The 7835-nt window shown below is 41.6% G+C and overlaps 1 pseudogene; it reads left to right on the forward strand.

Annotated features, from left to right (window-relative positions):
- The first annotated feature begins 664 nt into the window (after positions 1-664).
- Cep20-ps1 (centrosomal protein 20, pseudogene 1) lies at positions 665-7201 on the forward strand (annotated as a pseudogene).
- The last annotated feature ends 634 nt before the right edge of the window (positions 7202-7835 follow it).

The raw sequence follows: 7835 nt of genomic DNA on the forward strand, positions 1-7835 counted from the left end.
TTTATCTATCTGAGATAATGTTTCATCATGAAACTCTGGCTGGCTTCACACTCAAGACTCTCGTGCTTCAGCATCCCGAAATGCTGGATTACTAGGCATGTACCACCATGACCACCAAAGAAAACTTAATATAGAACATGAGCAGACACCAAGGGAGTTGCTTCCTATGTATTTTAATATTGAGCACGAGAAGCTAACCAAGTTGAGGTGGAAAACAAACTGTGTGTGTGTGTGTGTGTGTGTGTGTGTGTGTGTGTGTGTGTGTGTGTTTTGGATAACTAACATCCTTAACAAGGTATACATGGCTATTCATCTCCAGATTGGTTCCTAAGACCTTGAGGTACATCAGTAAATTTAATCAAAATTTCTCTTTTGAAATCATATTTGTCTTTCTTTTGGGTCCTTCAAGTATCTTTTGTAGAATCTTCTTAGTGCTCATGCATTCTTTTAGTTTGTGTTTATCATGCAAAGCCTTTCTTTCTCCTCTAATTATGAAGCATAACCATTCTTAATTGCTGCCTTTAGTTAGAGATAGTCCATAGACTAGATGGTCCTTGTCTCCCTTACTGATGCCACAAAACTCTACCCTGTAAGAGGCTGCTCTTAGAAAAAAATGGTGTTGGCATACACACTGGAGAGGAGTGGCACCAGAGGCTGTTGAAAAATGGCGACTGTTACTGAATTGAAAGCTGTTTCACCTTGGAAAAAAGGGGAGTGTTAAGACATTTAAAAGCAAGGATCTGTGCTGAAGTTTTCACTGCCCTGGATGATGATCGTGAACCCCGACCATCATTGTCTCATGAGAACTTTCTAATTAATGGATTAATTAGGGATTATTTGGAATTCAACAAATATAAATACACAGCCTCTGTCCTCATAGCAGAATCTGGTCAACCTGTAGTTCCATTGGACAGGCAGTGTCTCATCCGTGAACTAAATGCCTTTGAAGAATCAAAGGATAACTCAATCCCATTTCTGGCGTGGTCCCCCAGATGGAGTCTAGAATGTGCTTCTGACAGAATCAACACAGCGCCCTGCAAACAAGCATCTCAGCTGGAAGCCCAGCAGAAGACCAGATGATGACCACCTGAGGAAGGACACAGTGCCAAGAACCCTGACTGAAGAGCTTCATGCTGCTGCACAGGCAGTCATTAGATGATGCGTACACCAGGCTCTTCACCTCAGCCATGTGTGGAGTAACTAACTTATTCCCAGTGCCATCAATTAGACCACCACTGTCTGTAAGAGTTTGAATGTCTGCAAACATTCAGTCACTCACGGTTTACTGCATCTGTGAAATGCTCATCTGTAGTCTAGTTTGCTGGCTGCCACTGGGGGGAAATTTATTGTTTTTAGGATGTATTTTTAAAGTTCTCATTTGTGAAATCTGAAAGGGCTTTTTAGTACTTTGCATAGTTTGTTTTTTTTAAGGCCAGCTCTAAGGACTGTTGATGTGCCACTGGTAAAGCACTTGCCTCCCATGTGCAAGTTCCTGGGTTCAGTCCTAGCGAAGAAAGAAAACACAAGAACAGGTCTTTGTCCATATGCTCCGTTCACTAAACTTTTTCCAGCTAGAATTATACGGACCTATAGGGAAATTAATTCATATTTTGAAAAAATATTTAAAGGGTCATTAAAACCAGAATTTATTTCCTATAAAGTTTGATTTAAAAAAATGAATTACTGTCTACCCTGGCTAGTTTTATGTCAACTTGATACAAGCTAGATTCATTTGGAAAGAGGGACTCTAAATTGAGAAAATCCCTCCATCAGATTGGCTGCTGGGCAAACTTGTAATACATTTTTTAAAATTAATGATCAATGTGGGAGGGTTCATTGTGGGTGGTGTCACCCTTGGGCAGGTGATCCAGGGTTCAGTAGGAAAGACTGAGCAAGACATAGGGAGCAAGTCAGTAAATAGCACTCCTCTGTGACCTCTGCATTAGCTTCTGCCCTGATTTCTCTCAGTGATGAACTGTGATATTGAATTGTAAGCTGAAATAAACCCTCTCCCTCCCAAGTGTTATTTATCTTTATTTGATGTGCATGAATGTTTTACATACTAGTATATAAGGGCACCGTATGTTTGCACAGCTTTAGGAGGCTGGAAAAGGGTGTCAGAATTCTGGAACTGGAGTGACAGACATTGTGAGCTGCCATGTTGGTAGTGGGAACTAAATCTAGGTCCTCTGCAAGAACAGCAGGGGCTCTTAATCACTGAGCCATCTCTCCAGTCATCTGCTCTTAGATGTAAATCAATTGAGGCAGCACCTTACTCCCAACCTAGCATATCCTTTGGGTAATGCTTGAGTCATTTTTGGTTGTCACATTTGAAGTAAGTTGAAGAGTTATCTGACTTTAGACAACAATTACATTGATGTTAAGGGACTTTAATCTTAATTGTCTCCATCATAATTTAAGAGACCTCCTTGCTTTCCTCGATTAGGAGGTAAGAATCTGACACTTAATTCAAATCGTTCTTACACAGTACTCTAAAGAGCGAATCAGTGCTTAGGGTTTGTTCTAATACCTACTCTGCAGCTGTAGAGGTTTAATGCCTTTTGCATTGAAGCTTAATTAACAGCTTCCTCAGTTCAGCCAACTTACATCAAGTGTTTGAGTTGTTTCTTCCCTTGTGATTAATCAGTAAAAACATACATCTAATAGCAAATAAGCAATAATAAAATGAAGAAATAAGGATAAAGTCCAATATTCTCAGGGACTTCAAAGGTAATGGGAAGAGGTCATTGAATGGCAAGTAATTAAAAACATTGGGATCAAAATTATTATTGCATTTGAAAGTTGGAAAGCAAGACCATGACAGTCACGAATTTATCTGGACAGTCTGAGAATAACATTTAAACTTGGACTTGAGGGATGGGAGTTTGCTGAGTGTTACTGACGAGGGGTAGTGGGTCATGGGAAGACAGTTAAAGCCTATATATTTAGACAAATGATTAAATGTTTATTCTGTTAGGCACCAGTCACATTGCTGTGAAAAACAAATCCAGATATAACCCTTACTGTTGTTATTATGGGGCTGAACAAAAGAGATCCGTGCTTAACCACATGGGTCATTCTTTGCTGTTCTTTGAACTCTTTTTCCTGTCTTTTCGGCCATTTTGTCATGAAGGTCCTCACAACTCTGGCAGGAGGAAAGAGAATACTGAGACCAGTGGGAGTGAAGGGACTCCCTTCTGTCTACAGATGTCACAGAGGTAGTAAGAGGTTGCTGTTGTTCTCATCTAGACACTTTGCTATGCTTCCTTATTTCCAAATGGAATTTCCTGGGGCAGGGAGGTAAGTACACCAATTTCTATCCACCTCCTATCCTGTCATCTTACTCTTCTGTTTTTGTTTTTTTTTTGTTTGTTTGTTTGTTTTTTGTTTTGTTTTTTTTTTTTTTCCTTGCTGGCCTCTACCCTAAAGGCATTTGGTGTTCCCTGTTCTCCTTGCAGGGAGACTGTCAGGGTGAGGAGGTAAGATTTGCTTTCTAGCCACTGGCCGTTTACAAAAATAATTTCCACCTTGATTTCTCCCAAAATATGAAGAATAAGGAAAAACAGATGTGGGACCAAAAAAAAATCCCTTTTGTTTGTCTTAGAGCTTGATAATGTATGCACCCTCTCTGGGTGGTGTGAGCGGTTTAGGTACTTTCTATAAAAGGAATCTTTTAATGACAAAACTAATGTGATTATCTGAGAGAGTGTGAGAGGCGTATTCAAGGCTTAAAGAAAGTCTGTTAGAATAGCTGAATGTATCTGCTTAATCCTCTCTCTAATGTGGCTGAACAATGCTCTGGGAAGCTATTGGTCCTTCTTTCTTCTGGTAAATGCCTGTCTCCAGAGGTAGGGACTGTTTGCAGCTTTTGATAGCCTCACGCTTCACCTTCTCAGCTGCACAGAAACACAGGAGAAGCCTGGAGATGCCCAAAGCATCATCAGAAATGCACGTTTCTTCTGCACAGCACATGGGGCACTGTGCGCTTTCTCCCTGGCATTCTTGGAGGCAAGTACAGTCGACACCATGTGGAATGGCATTGTGAAGATGATCACTGTTCCCAGTACGAGGAGTGACAGCTGAGTTGTAAGATAGGCTTAACCACTACTCCCTGTTAGGGCGGGTCAGTGGGCATATGAAGCGTAACCAGGGAGAAAAGCAATGGGACGTTGCATCTGGAAAACTGCTCTGGGACTATGTAGAAGTTAATATTCTCTGGTGTTTAAACTAGAGACAGTGACACCTGCTACATAAATAAATTTCAAGGATCAAAAGTAAAGCTAGAAATACAAGTATGGAAGCGCCTGCAGGGATCTGTAGGTTTTCATGTTGAAGATTCCTTGACATCCTCTTCTTTAAAATTCTTGTCCTTTTAAAAATATTTGTTTTCTTAGACGTATGATTTAACTCACCAAAGAAAGCATTTGTTGATTCTTCATGATCTGGGCATAGTTTTGGAATATGGATAAAAATAAACCTCTAGCTTTAAGAAGGTCACAGTCTTGTAGGGAGGCAGAACTATAAAATACACCTTTTAAAGTAAATGGTATCAGTGATTAGTTACAATTTGGATCATCAATAATAAGGTACAAGCTTTTGTGTAGTGCTTATTATTTCAACAATACGTTCCCTGTTTCAATCTCCGTAGTCACAGCAGAGAGAAACTCTCATGTTTCCTCCCAGGTTTCCATTTCACAGATGAGGAGATTGGAGCCCAGTTAGATAAGTAAATAATTTTCCCACAGTGCCATAGCCAGGAAATGGTAGGCCAAATGGTAGAATGTTTGATACTGCAGTCTGAACTCTTCCTCATGGTATATTCTAAGTTAATAAAGACTCCTTAGAGATGGCGATTAAAGATGCGTTACAAACTATACGGAGGGTATAGCATGTTCCTGCAGAAGAAAGGGCATTCCAAGCTGAGGGAACAGCGTAGGTAAAGCCACCTCTGCAGCAGCATTTGTGCCGGGAGGAACTCAGAGCACACTCAGTAGTGAAATTGGGTGGGTGGATAGTTATCAGGGGCTAGATCGACTGATCTATTTGTGGGAAATGATCTGCATTTATTATCACATTTATAGCCCATTTTTCAAAAAGGCATTAACAGCAGAGTGGTAACTGTAGGTTACCTTAGTGGTACAGAACCCTAGAGATTGATTGCTCCATATTATAGAATCTGAAACCTTGATGAGCTCCTTTCAAGGGTATGAAGATAGAGTCGGCGCACACATTTAATGAGATTCACAGGATCGTCTTGAGATGCATTTATAGAGTTGAGAGGAGGGACAGATGCAATGGCCAGTTCTGGGAAATGGCAATAGAGTTCTTTTTTCAAGCTCTGGGAAGTTCAAGCACAGCAAGTTTCTTCAGCGGTGCTGCTGGGTATTGTGTGTAACAGCTGAGGGCAAAGTAGACATCAAGCTTGCCTAGGAGGTAGAACTGGGAGTTATCTTTCCTTGTCTATTTCTTTGCTTCCATTGGCTACTCTGAGTGGATCCTGGTAAGGATGTTCTTGTTTCTGTCAGGTTGACAACTTGAAGGGCAGGACAGGAAAGAGAAGAGACAATTGGTTAGCTGGGTATTGTGAAATGGATTTTGTGGTGGAACAGGAGGGACGAGAACATGGCTGTGTTCTGCATGGGTTCATAGAGGTGTCTGGGAGGTGTGCTGTCCATGGCAAGATCTGAAACAAGAGAAGGAGTGTGGGAAAGAGTGAGTTCGATAAAAGGAATAACTCGGGCACATGACTCAGAGAGACCACCGCAATTGGAAAACTAATCTGCACACCCAATTCTCATTCTGGAACAGCTGGAGCAAACTGGGTGAGGTGGGAGTGCACAGAATTTTCTGTCTTTCCTTTCCACACTATTCGAGGTTACATGACCTGGCATGTTAGAAAGGAGTCACAGCTGTGTGAGAAAAATAATTAAAATGTGGTTATGAGTGCATCAGAAAACAAGTGATAGCATGCCTGGGGGCAAGGAATGGTATCATAAAATAAATGTTTCTCTTCTCTTCTTTCTAAAGCCATCCCAACTGGCCTGGCTAGCAGACTCCTCAAAGGGGCTACTGCTCACCCCTTAGACATTAAAAAAAAAGTCACCGAAAAAAAAAAAGTCACTGGAGCAATGACCTGAATGCAAACCAGACAAATGAATATCAGTGCAGCAGGAGGGGAGAGCAATAAAGTGAGAGTGTCAGAGTGACGCTGGTGACCTGCTGAATTCCCTAGTCACAGAGTAATTTACTGGCTGATCCTAGGCCACTGGATAATTACCCAGGCAGCCCCCATTCTGGTGTGAAGCCTCCCGCTGCTAGCGTTATTAATACTGGTAGCAAGCAGCGTGTGTTGGTGGGAGCAGACCAGATCTCCAGGCGGATGAGACAATGTGCTGGACCCTCTGGGCTAGACCTCACTAAGAAAACAGACCAGCCTCACTCTTCTGTTGTTGGCCCAGCCATTGCATGAGCCTGAGGGAGAATCTCTCAAGGATGGTCAATAGATTGGACACATGAAATTGATATCCAAGCCCTGGAGATTCACCAGTTTCTGTCAAAAACGTTTGCTCTGTTCTCCCTTGAGCTAAAAGGAAAGGTATTTTGAGGTCTCCTCAGAATAAGTCAAATTAATATCCACTTGTCTTTGACATGGCGTGGGAACCAGACTTCATTGCCCACAAGTGGGGCCAGGGATAGTGGGGGTGTTTCCCTTAGAGCTTAAATCATTTAAGAGCATGACCTTAGGACATAAGAGTGTTTCAGCAGCTCATTGAAATGGGGATAATGGAGTATATTATTTCATACCCCTATTTTTACCCCCCTTTTTATCATTTTAGAAATGTAATTTTAATTTTAGTTTTATTTTTATTTAAATTTCTTTGAAGGTTTCATACACACATACAATGTATTTTGATTATGTGCACCATCACTTTCCCCTCCTTTAAAAGAGTTTTATTCTTTGACAGTTTCACACATGTATGTAATGAAATTTTGATATTTTCAATTTTTATATTTCTTTCCCCATCCTTTGCCCAGCCCAGGAGACAAGCCTTCCTTCTTTACAACAAACCTTCCTCCTCTCATGCTCTTTATATGTGTGTGTGTAACACACTGAGTTTAGTTAGGGATGTTTGCATGAGCATGGGTGGGGGGGTCATCTACTGGGGCATGGGCATCTTATCAGAGGGTCTAAGACTGAAGAAAGTGACAGTCACTGCCGTGGCTACCATTCATTTCCCACAGTTCATCAGGGAGGGTGGTGTTTATAAACCCTCCCCATTCCATGATGAAATGTTGGCAGACTCAGTCTGGTGCAAATATGGCGCCAGTGCATTCTGCTGTGAAAATCTCTATGCATTTTCATGTATTCCATGCTCTTCACTCTCTCTTGGAGTGGTGACGTAGATGACTGGTCCATTTGGTCATAAGCAGCCCACTGTCTGCTTTTTATCAGTTCGACGAGCTACCAGTCTGTGTTAACTACTACTCACTGCAACAAGAATCTTCACTGACAAAGGCTAAGAACAGCAATAATTTGTGAAAATCGATATGAGTATTTATAAGGTAGCTTGACCACCTGACCATTTAACAACACTAGAGAGGTGGGTTCCCCATTAGTACCTCCGATCTCTCCAGCCACCATCTTTTAACAGGGTTTATGGTACCTTGTGTATGTTCCCTCCTAGGAACAGTCCTCAAATCTAACTGGAAGGAGGTTTGCTCTATTCTCATAATACTCAGGCCACTGTTGCAGCAATGGGCATATCTTGCCAGGCCAGTCACTATTGTAGAGTTCAGGCTTCCCAGCTGAGACCAACTATTGATAACCTTTCTCT

This window comes from Rattus norvegicus, chromosome 1 (assembly GCF_036323735.1).
Source record: "Rattus norvegicus strain BN/NHsdMcwi chromosome 1, GRCr8, whole genome shotgun sequence".
NCBI lineage: Eukaryota > Metazoa > Chordata > Mammalia > Rodentia > Muridae > Rattus > Rattus norvegicus.